The 14,241-nt window shown below is 39.8% G+C and overlaps 1 long non-coding RNA gene across 1 annotated transcript in view; it reads right to left on the reverse strand.

Annotated features, from left to right (window-relative positions):
• Nucleotides 1-685: 685 nt before the first annotated feature.
• LOC126085352 (uncharacterized) overlaps nucleotides 686-14,241 on the reverse strand; it is a 31,234-nt gene continuing 17,678 nt past the window's right edge. Inside the window, exons 2-3 of the long non-coding RNA XR_007519258.1 lie at nucleotides 9,429-9,610; nucleotides 686-752 (exon numbers count right to left, since the gene is read on the reverse strand). This is a non-coding gene — a long non-coding RNA (uncharacterized LOC126085352). The remainder of the gene's footprint in view (nucleotides 753-9,428; nucleotides 9,611-14,241) is intronic.

Consider the following 14,241-nt stretch of genomic DNA (forward strand, 5'->3'; position numbering starts at 1 on the left):
ACCATTGTCGTCAAGTCAATTCAACTCATAGCAACTCTATAGGACGTAGTAGAACTGCCCCACAGGGTTTCCAAGGCTGCATTCTTTACAGAAGCAGACTGCCACATCTTTCTCACATGGAGCCGCTGATGGGTTTGAATAGCTAGCCTTTCGGTTAGCAGCCCAACGCTCTAATCACCTCGCCACAAATTCTATACCATTCAGGATTCCGAAACAGTACATAAGGGACTTCAACAGAACAGTATGGGTTGCCTCCCAGCTCCCCAGCATGGATGAAGCCTCAACCATGATATTGAGTGGTGAAGATCCACTTCCGTTTCCAAACTGCAGCCTTGCAGTACCTATTAGACACTCAATGTTTGGAAAAGAACAAATACATGTCTCTCAAGAATAAAAACTGGTATTTAGAAAAGAAACCTTTTCTTAAAGAATTATGACTTACAGAGATGCAATTCTAGCACTGCCAACAGCACCCAAAACCTCCACTGTCTTTTACACGGTATATGCAAACAGGGGCAGATTAACCAGTAAGTAAGGTACGCACGGGCTTATTTGTGTTACTAGAGAGCAGTGTGGCACACAAGAAGTTTCCCCAGAAACATTTTTATTAGGCTCCCTTCGTCTGTACCTCACTGTACCAGTCCATCATGATTATGATCGTCATCATCTTCTTCATCATCATCATCATCAGTAGCAGCAGTGGCAGTGGTCAATGACCTCTTGTGAATGAAGTGCCTGCTGTGTCCCGGGCCCTGTGAAGAATATAAAGTCATGGACAATCAAGTGAAGAATTGTTCTGCTTTCAAACGGGCAACAAAGAGAATATTTCTCATTCTTTCATATGTGGTCATGATGGCTAAGAATTAAAAAAAAAAAAAAAAAAATTTTTTTTTTTTAATTCTTAGCACATTATTATCTGCGGAGTTGGAGAAACAACCACATGACCTTCCTTAACATACCTCCTAGCTATTGCAGATGATAAAATACTAGAACTGGGAGGGGCCTAAGAAACGATCAGACCCACTTTACAAATAGCAGCACCAAGGTCCAGACAGGTTGTGATTTGCCCGATGCCAGAAAACTCATTAATAGGAGAATAGGGACTGGATCGCGGATCACCTGAATTCAAGTTCAGCAGAATTCCCACTGCACTGCTTTGCCTTTCTTCTTGAACAATGTCTTAGGGTTCTCCGAAACATCATTAGCATATGCTTAATGTTGTTGTGTTGTAAGGTGACACTGATTCCAACTCATAGTGGCCCTATGTACAACAGAACAAAACACTGCTAGGTCCTGCACCATCCTCATACTCATTGCTGTTTGAGCCCATTGTTGCAGCCACTGTGTCAATCCATCTCATTGAGGTTCTTCCTCTTTTTTACTGGTATGCCTGATAATAAAATAATGTTAGTACTCTTAGTTGTTGCTGTTGTGTGTGGTCGAGACAATTTCGACTCACAGTGACCCAATGCAACAGAGTAGAACTGCCCCATACAGTTTTCTAGGCTGTGATCTTTATGGACAATGTTCCGCTGCTATTCATAAGGTTTTCACTGGCTGATTCTTTTCAAAATTAGACTTCTGGATCCTTCTTCTTAGTCTGCATGTGAAAGCTGGGCAATGAATAAGGAAGACAGAAAAAGAATTGATGCCTTTGAATTGTGGTGTTGGTGAAGAATATTGAATATACTATTGACTTCCAAAAGGATGAACAAATCTGTCTTGGAAGAAGTACAACCAGAATGCTCCTTAGAAGCAAGGATAGCGAGACTGGGTCTTACATACTTGGACATGTTGTCAGGAGGGATCAGTCCCTGGAGAAGGACATCACGCTTGGTAAAGTACAGGGTCAGCGGAAAAGAGGAAGACCCTCAACAAGATGTATTGACACAGTGGCTGCAACAGTGGCCTAAAGCATAACAACGATTGTGAGCATGGCACAGGATTGGGGAGTGTTTCGTTCTTGTACATTGGGTTGCTATGAGTTGGAACCCACTCGACAGCACCTAACAACAACAACAATCTTTATGAAAACAGATCGCTGGGCCTTTCTCTTGTGGAGGGGTGGGTTCGAACTGTCAACCTTTTGGCTAGCAGCCGAGTGCTTAGCCATTGCATGCCAGGCTAGTAAATAGTCTTTTTTTTTTTATATTGTTACTATGACTTTATAAAAATAATTATTACTATAAAGACAAACAGAACATTTCTGAAATTTTGATAATTGATATACATTTCTGGAATTCGAATTTGTTTTCATGATAAACATTTTGGAATCACCAATTTTATTATTATATTACCATATATTTAACTGTTACATAGTGTCTGGTTTCACAAACGAACCCAACAATGGTATTAGATGCTAGCAAGGCCGCATGGTCCTCCCTATACCTTCATGGCAGGGCACCTTGGAATGCAAGGTCTTCAAATGTAATTCAGCCATAATTTAGTACGGTGGTATGTACACTTCCTTCTTGATTTTCTTCTTATCAGAGATTACTGAATTTGAATGCTTTCTTGCAGATACCTCCAATTTTAGTATGGTGTGCAGGACTTAAACTAACAGACTGGCTCTAATTCTTTTTTTTTTTTTTAATTTTTAATATGCTTTAAGTGAAAGTTTACAAATCAAGTTAGTCTCTCACACAAAAACTTATATACACCTTGCTACATACTCCCAATTGCTCTCGCCCTAATGAGACAGCCCGCTCCCTCCCTTCACTCTCTCCTTTCGTGTCCATTTGGTCAGCTTCTGTCCCCCTCTGCCCTCTCATCTCTTCTCCAGACAGGAGATGCCAACAGAGTCTCATGTGTCTACTTGATCCAAGAAGCTCATCCTTCACCACTATCATTTACTATCCCATTGTCCCGTCCGATTCCTATCTGAAGAGTTGGCTTTGGGAATGGTTCCTGTCTTGGGCTAACAGAAGGTCTGGGGACCATGACAACCTGGGTGCTTTTAGTCTCAGTCAGACCATTAAGTCTGGTCTTTTTACAAGAATTTGGGGTCTGCATCCCACTGCTCTCCTGCTCTCTCAGGGGCTCTCTGCTGTGTTCTCTGGCAGGGCAGTCATCAGTTGTAGCCAGGTACCATCTAGCTCTTCTGGCCTCAGGCTGATGTAGACTCTGCTTTGTGTGCCCCTTTCTGTCTCTTGGGCTCGTAATTACCTTGTGTCCTTGGTGTTCTTCATTCTCCTTTGATCCAGGTGGGTTGAGACCAATTGATGCATCTTAGATGGCTGCTTGCTAGAGTTTAAGACCCCAGATGCCACTCTCCAAAGTGGGGTGCAGAATGTTTTCTTAATAGATTTTATTATGCCAATTTATCTAATTCTTTATGAGCAAAAAATAACCTACACCCTAAGGAGCATAGACATTGGACTCAGAAGATTCAAATTCCAAATTATTCAGCCTCTCTGAACTTTAATGTCCCCAACTACACAATGATTGGTAATAATACCTTCTTAAGAGTGTGTCTAGAATTAATACATGTGAAGTGCCATTTAATGGAAGTTAAATTTTAACACTTACTATAGACCAAATGCTTTGTATTTATTATTTCTTTTAATCTTCGCAATTTCACTGCAAAGCTGAGAGAGGTTGGGCTATGTCATGGATTGAATTACGTCCCCAAAATATATGTGTATCAATTTGGCTGGGCCATAATTCCTGGTATTGGGTGACATTCCTATATGTTGTAAATCCTGCTTCTATGATGTTAATGAGGTAGGATGGGTGGCAGTTGTGTTAGTGAGGCAGGACTCAACCTACAAGATTGGATTGTGTCTTGAGGCAAACTCTTGAGATATAAAAGATAGAAGTAAGGAGAGATAGGGGACCTCATACCACCAAGAAAGAAGCACCGGGAGCAGAACTCATGCTTTGGACTTGAAGACCCTCTGTGAATAAGCTCCTAGTCCCGGGGAACATTGATGAGAAGGCAGACAGACAGAGAATGTCTTCCCCTGGAGCTGATGCCCCGAATTTAGACTTTTAACCTACCAGACTGTGAGGAAATAAATTTCTCTTTGTCAAAGCCATCCACTTGTGGTATTTCTGTTATGGCAGCACTAGGTGACTAAGACAGGCTATTTGCACAAGGAGTCCCCCCAGCCAGCTCATAGCAGACCTGGGACTGAACTAAGGTCAGCTTGGCTCTCCAATCTCAGGTAATCCTATTACTTTTTGAAACACTTTAATGGCGAAGGGGATGGGGTAGGAATAGGTGGAGTGAAGTCTATGGCCTTCAGCTTTGCAAAGACCCAATCCCCTTCCTCCTCCATTCTTTTGTAATTCCCAGGTAGAATACTTCCGGTGTCTTTGAGTTTGTTCAATGTGCATCAGCTTTTCCAAATCACTATGTATTTCCGAGGAGGCTGACTCATTCCAAGCTCAGACCACATACTCTACAGGAAAGTCTCAAGAGGAATTCAGTTGATTATTAGGGGACAAAAGTAGTCTTCCTGCTAACATCCCCTATGGCCCACCTTCCTGCCTGCCTGCTGGCTGTCAGATGTTAATCCCCTGCACAAGGCATCCAAGACCTGACGGGTTGGCAAGATAATCAATAGAAGAAAGAGCAGATGATTATCAAGGGCTCAGAAAGCTAAGGTTATCACTCTGTGTTTTGCTTCTGTTTAAATTGTGTGGAACCTGCATGAGGAATGGTCAGTAAGAAATAATTTGCTGGAAATACAGAACTAATGACTCTATTACCATATTCCATTATAATATATTTAAACAAGGCACTTATTCCCTTTTGTAAAAGTCACACATCCTATTGTAATAATCTGTTTTCACCTTTACAATGTAAAAAAAAAAAATTTTTTTTTCTACTTTGCTGAAAAATAAATTGGCTATGTGTACAAAAAAAGAGACAATAAAGGTCTAACCCAGTACTGTGGAATATAAAGGCCTATGGCACTAAAAACTCATTAAAATTATTAATATTATTTTTTGGTGGCAGTGCACAAAATATTATAACATTAAATCCAAATATTCTTAAATAATCAAAAATTGAATGAGATAGAATAGACTCTTTCATTACCAGGTTTATGTTTCTTTTCAGAAGTTTTCTATTACAGTTACATCTAGAAACAGGTTTGCTGACTTAAGGTGATCACTAGGACATATAAGGAGCCCTCGTGGCACAGTGGTTAATGAGGTCAACTGCTAACCAAAAGGTGGGCAGCTCCAAACCATCAACGGCTCCATGGGAGAAAGATGTCGTAGTCTGTTTCTGTAGAGATTTACAGCCTAGGAAACCCTGTGGGGTCACTATGAGTCCAGATCGACTCGATGGCAGTGGGTGGTGGAGGCCATATGGGATAATTTGTAGGCATTCAATTATAAAAAGTAAAAAGCTATGTTAGCTTTCAGGTAAGACTTTAAAATATTGAGACTATTGTCTTAATTAAATATCATGAGAGAGTATTCAAAGCCCCTGGGTGGTGCAAACAGCTAACACAGTCAGTTGCTGACTGAAAGTTTGGAGATTTGAATCCACCCAGAGGTACCTCAGAAGAAAGGCCTGGTGATCTACCTTTGAAAAATCAGCCTCCGAAAACCTTAAGAGAACAGTTCTACTCTGATATACATGGGATTGACTAAGTCGGGATTGACTTCGAGGGGTAGAGATATTCAAGTGGAACTTTTTTTTTCTTTGGTGTTCCCAACTGGAACTGTAAGAGTCCTAACGAGCCTCAGTCACTGCTTGTCTTGGCGAATGATCTGGAAATGGTAATATGATTAGAAGCTAGAATTTTGCTTCCTATTAACATTCAAGGAAGCCCTGGTAGCATAGTGGTTAAGTGCTACAGCTGCTAACCAAGAGGTTGGCAGTTCAAATCCGCCAGGCACTCCTTGGAAACTCCATGAGGCAGTTCTACTCTGTCCTATAGGGTCGCTGTGAGTCGGAATCGACTCAACAGCAGTGGGTTTTTGGTTTATTAACATTCAAAAATTTGCAAGAAGGTCATTCAATCTGATTTGTTAGATTCCCTCATGACAAAACTCAAGGCAATTCCATCAGAATTGGCTTTACCCTTAAACCATTGCCACTGAGTCGATTCTGACTCATAGCGACCCTGTAGGACAGAGTAGAACTACCCCATTGGGCGTCCAAGGAGCAGCTGGTGGATTTGAAAAACCGACATTTTCGTTAGAAACCAAACGTTTAATGACTGCTTTACTCTTAGGCAGAGTCAATTTTTGCTACTATGAAATGATTTTTAAATTAAGACGTTATTGTTGTTAAAATGGCGAGTGCCTCTCAGGCCTATGAGTTGTATTTGTATTGTCCTTGATTTGCTGCAAGAAAAACAACTGCTGGTCCAAAAAATGGGAGGTAGCTCTATGTCTCTGAACAATACCCTGGAGGCAGAGGTCAGACATCTTGTGGAGAATCAGAGGATGCACACAGGTTGGGTTATGTTTTCCAGGCTCATGTTGTCTGCAGGCTGACCACAACTACATTCACTTATCCAAGGGCTGAAAACAATTTTGTTCTGTAAGTACGTTCAGTGATTAGGGGCTTAACTGGCTTTGCATCTTTAACAGAAACCTCCGTAGGCAAGGGTAACACAATGAGCACATTACACAGTGCCCTGGTGCTAGTTTAGAGAACCTCTGGGAGCTTCTTGACTCTCATTCCTAAGCTACTTCTGTTATGGATCAAATTCTTTCCCCTAAAAAAGATATATTGAAGTCCTAACCTCTGTACCTGTGAATGTAACATTGTTTGGGAAAATAGGGTCTTTGAAGACATTATCAGTGAAGTTAGTGAGGTCACACTGGAGTAGGGTGGGTCCTATTCCTATATGACTAGTGTTTCATTATAGGGGAGAACAGGCACGGAGACAGAGACACACAGAGGGAAGACACCCTGTGAGGAAACATCTACAGCTAAGGAAAGCCAAGAAACACCCAGGGTTATCAGAAGCTGAAAGAGACAGGAAAGAATCTCCCAGACAGAACAGAGAGAGAGAGACATGGAACAGATACTCTCTCTAAGCCCTTGGAAGGAGCAACATAGCTCATACTCTAAATTAGGACTTACAGCCTCCAGAACTACTAGACAATAAATTTCTGTTCTTTAAAGCCACCGCTTCTTGGTATTTTGTTTTGACAGCCCTAGGGACTTTATACAGTTTTAGAACTCTGGTCTCCCATTTCTTTTCCATACCTGAGCTCCCACTCTTTCCTCTGTGTGCTTATGTAGGTGTTGATTCTTGGAATCTATCCCCGGAGTCCATGGCTGTAGCTTCTGTAGACCTCTAGCCAAGTCTGACCCACCGTTGACTTCAACCTAAGTTCCAAGAACCTCTACCAAAGTCAGGTGTCCCCAGGCCTGCATTTTCTAGAAGAGGTTTTGGACAAGCAATTTGATCCCTTCTGGGCATGACAGATTGTGAGCCCAATATGACCATGTTATCATTATGTTCTATTAATCTACTCTAGTGTAGATCAGAAAACTTTGAAATACTCCATATTAGGTCTTTGAATTTTTTTATGGAACAAGAAGGGGAAAAGAGTGCTAAGCAAACCTGGAGGCATGAAAAGGAGGTAGCACAGATAGGGCATAAAATATACACAAGCGGCTTTATATTCCAAAGTGATGGCAAGTACATATTGGTTGCAAACTTCTGTAGGCCAGTTCAAGGAATCATGTGCAAATAAAGAAGGGTCAACAGTAGCAGAAATCATTATCTGTATTTAATAACTGAAAACCAATTCTCTTGTCATTTGTCCAGGTTCATGGCTTGGCAATGCTTATGCTAAGGTAATTAGAATTAAATAACCCAACAGGACTAATTGTTTAGACGATGGCCAGCTATCACTACCGACCGTTCTGATCAGGGACACAATAGATGATGGATCCTGATAGAAACTGAGAAAAATGTGGAGCAGAGCTTAAAATTCTTAAAGAATCCAGACTTATTGGACCTATATAATTGGAGGAATCCCTGAGGATATTGCCCTGAGATAATCTTTAAACCTTGAAGCAAAACTATTCCTTGAAGACATTTTTTAAAAAATTTTCTTTGTTATCACTGATTTTTTTTTTTTCAACTGGACCATGAAAATATATGAATTAGGTAGGTTGCCTTCCCTAAGAAGGTTAAAGGGGGGGGAAAAAAAAACTGGAAGTATTGTGTAGACGAAAGGAAGAAGCTATGAAAACCAGGAACAATTTGGAAAAGCTGACCCTTTTCCTCAAAATTATACCAATTAAAAGCCAATCAAGGTTAATAAGCAATCTCTTTAAAGCCTCAAAATCACCTTTTTAACTAAATAGCTGGTTAGCGCAAAAGTAAAGAATGTCACCCTTAAGTACTGAACTCTTTAAAAAAAATTATCTATATGAGACCAAATGAACAACAGTTACTCTAAAGCATAGATGAAACGTTTGGGGGACAGTGAGACTAAGTTAAGGGGAGTGAAACACCTAGAATGGAAATAATGAGAATGTTGACACAATGTGAAGAACGTAACCAATGCCACTGAATGTTATGTGAGGAAATTGTTGAATTGGGAACATGTTTTGCTGTGTATGTTTTCACCAAAAATACAATAAAATATCTTAAAAAATGAAGTAAATAATCCATATTATCTTAAACATGTGCTATGATCTCTTAACAATTAAGTTAAAGTAATCTGCGGTACTAAATAATCCCTAAATCTTTGTGGTTTATAATTATAACAATCTAACTCTGCTCACATTACGCATTTATCATAGACTCTGCTCCGCATATATTCCCTCTGGGACCCAGGCTGATGGGGTATCCCCTGTGTGGGATTTTATTGGTTTCATGTTGGAGAGAAACAAAACAGAATCACATGGTTGCTTGTCAAACTCCTGCTGGGAATTGGCATGTGACTTTTTCAATCACTTTTCATTGGCCATCCAAGGCAAGTGAACAAGCTTCCTCAATGGGGGAACCGGTAAGTAGAATCCTCCCACAGGGGAAGTCAAAGAGTGTTTTAAATAATGATACAATATACCCATGAGTACTCTGTTTTATCCTTCTCATTAAAAATCTCCTGAGTAGTACGAATGCCAACAGTCTTTAAAAATTCTGTTACTCTGGAATTACAAATAGGATAGTATTTAGGCCACAGTCTTCAAAACTCCTTAAGCATTCACATCATTCCCAAATAAATTGCCAACTCTCCCACACTCCGGTGTTCTGCAGGGGTGCCTGCTTACAAAATGGCAGACAGCTCACATGTCTGTCAGTGTTTAGAACCAATAATACAAGCACAGCATTTCACCACAGCCCTAGTGGCTGAGTTGCAAAATTATTTATGGCTTTCCCATTTATGGCATGCTGCTCAGTTTCCCATGAGTTACTCGGAAAGGTTTCTGATAGCTACTACGAGCCATTGAAATCTATGAGACCTCATTTATTATTGCATAATATACACATTACCTCACTTGTGTTAGGCCATATGGAGAGCTCTCTGTTGAATTTGGCATGGCTACTGGGGTGAAACAGGAAAGGATTCTGGTCTTCATCCTCCTCAATTACGCTGTATGTTGGATCAGGCAGCCAGCTTCAACGGATCATCTGGGCATAGAAATCAGTCCTCAGGACAACATCACCACCTTCACCTATGCCAATAAAAAATAATAAATGCAATATTTAGGGACGTCTGAGTGGCAGGGAGTAGCATAGACCCAAGAGTGAAGCAATAGGGCTCCATGCTGACATCAGCTTTGTGTGGAAGTTGAAGAACAAGAGCCCCATTTTTCACTCATTATGGGGTAGGATTTGGAGGGAGCGGTAAGAAGCTCAAGAGAAACAGAAAACAGGGCCAGTTCAAAGCCCAAATGAGCAACTAGTAATGCCTCCTTAAATGGAGAAAGGTCCACTCAGGGGGACGGCCGCAGCACATGGTCTGCCATGCCAATATGCCTCTTGCTTAAAAACGGGAACAGATGAACATGTGGACTCTGCAGGCATTGAAAGAGGAACGCTAATCCCCACAATGTAGATAGAAGGGGAACGTGGCCAAAATGTGGATGTTTCCACACATCTTTGGTAATTAAAGGGTGTTTCATACGACACATAGTAGAGATTTGGTCTGTTCTCTTGTACACATGCTTGTAAATACTTTGAGTGCTGTTTCTTATATGGATGGGGGTGGGGTACACTAACCCTTATAGGAACTGATCAGGTATTTTACTAATTATAGCAATGAATTCACCTAAAATAGGAGCAACTGCATTAAAATTTATCTGAAAATTCATATAATAATCTGAGGAAATAATCCCAATAGTTTTCTCCTTTACAATTACAATTTTAAGAATCATTCTACAATTTCCCTTTTCACACTGCCAGTCCATCTGTCTATGATATTTGCAAATCTCTCTGTCTCCTTCTCTCTGTGTCTCTATCTCTCTTTCTTTTGGGCGTGTGCACACACACACACATTGACCAAAAAGGCAAAGCAAACACTTTTTCAGCAGAGTTCTTTAAGAAGAGTTAGCAAGTGCTTTCAGGGACTTGATGTATAAATGCAACCCATCCTCACATTTCTTTTCCCACCCAATCTCTCCAGTTTCTCATCTTTATCAAAATGGAAGACTAATAATTAAAGGGTTCCCATGGCAAGAGATTATCACTAATAATGAGCTGTGGGTGAAACAGACCTTTCCCTTCCAAAGGATAAGGCCTATCTTTGCTGAGGGTTGACTATTCGAAATAAAATCTAATGAGCGAGGCTCTTGCTCCCCACCCCACCGCCTCCCAAAAATGTCTAATTAGTGTTTGTCTATTGGAGAGGAAGCTAAGCATGCCACCCCACCACTGCCAAATGAAATTAAGGCCCAATTATTGATAAATGAAGAGTGCTTTCTGCTGGAGCCTGGCCTGGAGTCGCGGAAATACATCTGTCATTTGGCCTGCACGGGAGTCATTCACGTGTGACATCGCATCCTGTGCGTTTATCATGCATCTGTAGATTTTTGTTTTAATTCAGTTAGCTGTCTAACTAGATTCAGTGCTGGATGCCTCGAATGGAGTCAGGATTTGGACTGACAGATGCAATTCCAGTCTGAAATGGTGTGTGACAGGACTAGCTATCCTGCATATTAATTATTATTGAAACCATTAAGGCAGTGCTTTTGCGCTAATGGTCCATTCCGTTATCTGTTTTGTGGCTTCTATGGTTAACAATTGCCCAGTTGCTCCGGGGCAGGTAGGAGACATGCTGGATCAATGGACCATTGTTGTTAAGTGCACTTACTATTACCAGGAAAATTAGAATGGAAGTGCTTGAAAGGCAGGAATGAAAATGCCCCTGTCTTACCATTATGCAAATGAAAAATTCTATAAATGAGATAAATAAGGGGAGAAATACTTTTCATAAATCTTAACTAGGTGAAAGAGTTTATTAAGTCCATTGTCAAAAGCAAATTGAAAACAAACATTTGTTAAGTTGATAAAAAATAAAAGACATGTCTGCGGGGCTATTCCCAGCCCAGCAGTGCACACAAAGCTTAGTCTGGTAGCCTGCTAAGGTTTAATTTAGAGTTCCTGTCATTTTATCATTTTGTTGTATAGAATGTTGAAAATAACTGCCACCTTCAAAAAGAAGCCACAAATGCTCCAGTTTTTTTAATGCAATTTTAGGTCCAAAGTTCTGAGAAAACATTGTGTTCGGAGGACTTAAATGAGACGAACTCCAAGGGCAACCATGGCACCTCAACCTTGATGATCTTCCTTCATTATTGACATATTTTCCATGCATCCTGGTGTTGAAGAGGGAAATTAATAACAGACATCTTACTTTGATTTTAAGGTTATTCTTATTCACAAAACCAAATATTAACCATTCACAGTCTGACCTAAACTACGAAAACCTGCCAGAAATGCTCTAAAAACCAAACCAAACCCTTAGTGGTAGAGTCGATTCCGACTCATAGAGACCCTATAGGACAGAGTAGAACTGCCCTGTAGAGTTTCCAAGGAGCGCCTGGTGGATTTGAACTGCTGACCTTTTGGTTAGCAGCCATAACACTTAGCCACTAGGCCACCAGGGTGAAACGCTCTAGACCAATGTAAATTTGTCTTATTCGGCTAGAAAAGGATAGTCAACAAATCATTACCCCTGATTTAATGAAAAAGACCCTAAAAACAAACAAACAAAAACAACCAAACCTATTGCTTTTGAGTCAATTCTGACTCATAGTGACCCTATAGGACAAGGTAGAACTGCCGCCATAGGGTTTCCAAGGAACATCTGCTGGATTCGAAGTGCTGACCTTTTGGTTAGCAGTTGAACAACTCTAGGCATTCCTAATTTAAATCTCAAAAGTCTCCTGGCTGCAGGAAGGTGAAGGGCCAAATTATTAGCAGTCAGGCCAGAAGTAACCTGATATCAGTTGATCTCAGTAAAAGGGGGTAGGGGGAGGCAGCGTTCAATCAATCATGTTAAGATTAGGCAGTAGTTGATCTTCTAGTCTTCTCCATCCTCTTTATAATCCTCACTGTGAGTAGTTTACTTCGAACCATTTGCTTTTTTATGGAATTAGAATGGTCTTCCTCTATGCATATAGAATAGCTGTTCAAAATAAACCTTATGTTTCAATTCTTTGAGTTTTGATTAACTTTTTAACACTGGTCGGTTGTTCATCCCAAATTTCCTTTTTTCAATGTTGCAGTGAACTTTGGTAAGTCCTGTAGAAAACGTTCCAGTCACAGAGGAATGATTGAAGTAAATGTTGCTGAAAAAAACTGTGTTTCTTGCCATTTATCAGCTTCATGTGACATGTACTGTAGGATCACAAATTGTGTGAGTTCTGTTTCTGGCACAGCTAGCAAGGAACATTTTTGCTCCTTGAAGGATTTGTTAAATCGCTGAGAACATTAATAAAGCAAAAATACAAAATGGTAATACAATGAAATGCAGTATTTTATATTAAATAGAAACTTAATGGTAGAGTTAAACTGATAGTGGCGAATTTGCATCTTTTCAAAAGATTTATATTTGCTAAAGGGTGGTTCATATTGGTATTTCAGGTCCAAAGAAGCTTCTACTTTCCTAAACAATTAAAAAATTTGCATCCAAGAATAAATGCTTTTCATCTCCTGATGTTTGCAAATGAAGGTGCTTAAAAAGAACCTGGCTTCAATTTAAAAGTTCAATGGCTTGATTATGATATTGGGTTACAAGATTTTAGTTGTTAAAGACCATTTCGAATAAAGGAGCAAATTAGAAAGCAAAGATACATCTCATTATAAATAGATCTTAAAATATTAACCGTCATAATATTCAGGAAATATAAGTAAATTTAACTTTACAGTTTGGAAGCTATTATCGTTTTTTTTGTGTGTGATTAATCCAATTTACCATGTTTGCCTCACACTTTATGTCTTTCAATAATTTTTTTTAATAAGACTCCAAAAACTTAATTATAGCTTATGCAAATATCATTTGAAGGAAAAGAGGGTAATATTAAATCTTTAAAAGCATTGTTAGGTTAAATGCTAGGGAAGTAGTTGTAGACATTAAATGGCATTTACTGCAAAAATGGAATGGAGGTGGCAAGTCTCCCTTCGAGAGTTTCCTCATCCTCTCTGACAAGCCGTTCCACTTGAATCTGTTTTTCCCAACTTTTTGTCAAAGGGGAATGTTTGAGAAATCAAAAAATTAAGAGTTTTTGCTTCTGAGTTACGTACAGACTGAAAGCCAAAACTAAGCCCAGGCGAGGCTGAAACTGCTAGAAATAAATACATTAATTGTCTTTACAGGCGTGAGACAAAACCTCTTTTTTTTCCTTTCACTGAATAACCTAAATTTCTGCTATATTGATTGGAATCTCCAGTAGTGTATAAAGCTTACCGAAAAATACACAGGTGAATTAGAGTAACAATCATGTTTAACTATGCTGGCAAAATTGGAATATTTACTGAGGAAGATTTGTCCAATGCAATTTGTGTTTTGATTTCTTGACTGCTTCAAAAATACATGGATGGAAGCAGTACTATTCATATCCTGATAAACGGAGAAAAGATTGAAGATGTCAAGGATTTCATTTTACTTGGATCCGCAATCAACAGCCATGGAAGCAGCAGTCAAGAAATCAAAAGACGCATTGTGTTGTACAAATCTGCTGCAAAAGACCTCTTTAAAATGTCGAAAAGCAAAGATGTCACCTTGAAGACTAAGGTGCACCTAACTCAAGCCATGGTATTTTCAGTCTCATCATATGCATGAGAAAGATGGACAAGGAATAAA

The sequence above is a fragment of the Elephas maximus genome, chromosome 11 (assembly GCF_024166365.1).
Source record: "Elephas maximus indicus isolate mEleMax1 chromosome 11, mEleMax1 primary haplotype, whole genome shotgun sequence".
NCBI lineage: Eukaryota > Metazoa > Chordata > Mammalia > Proboscidea > Elephantidae > Elephas > Elephas maximus.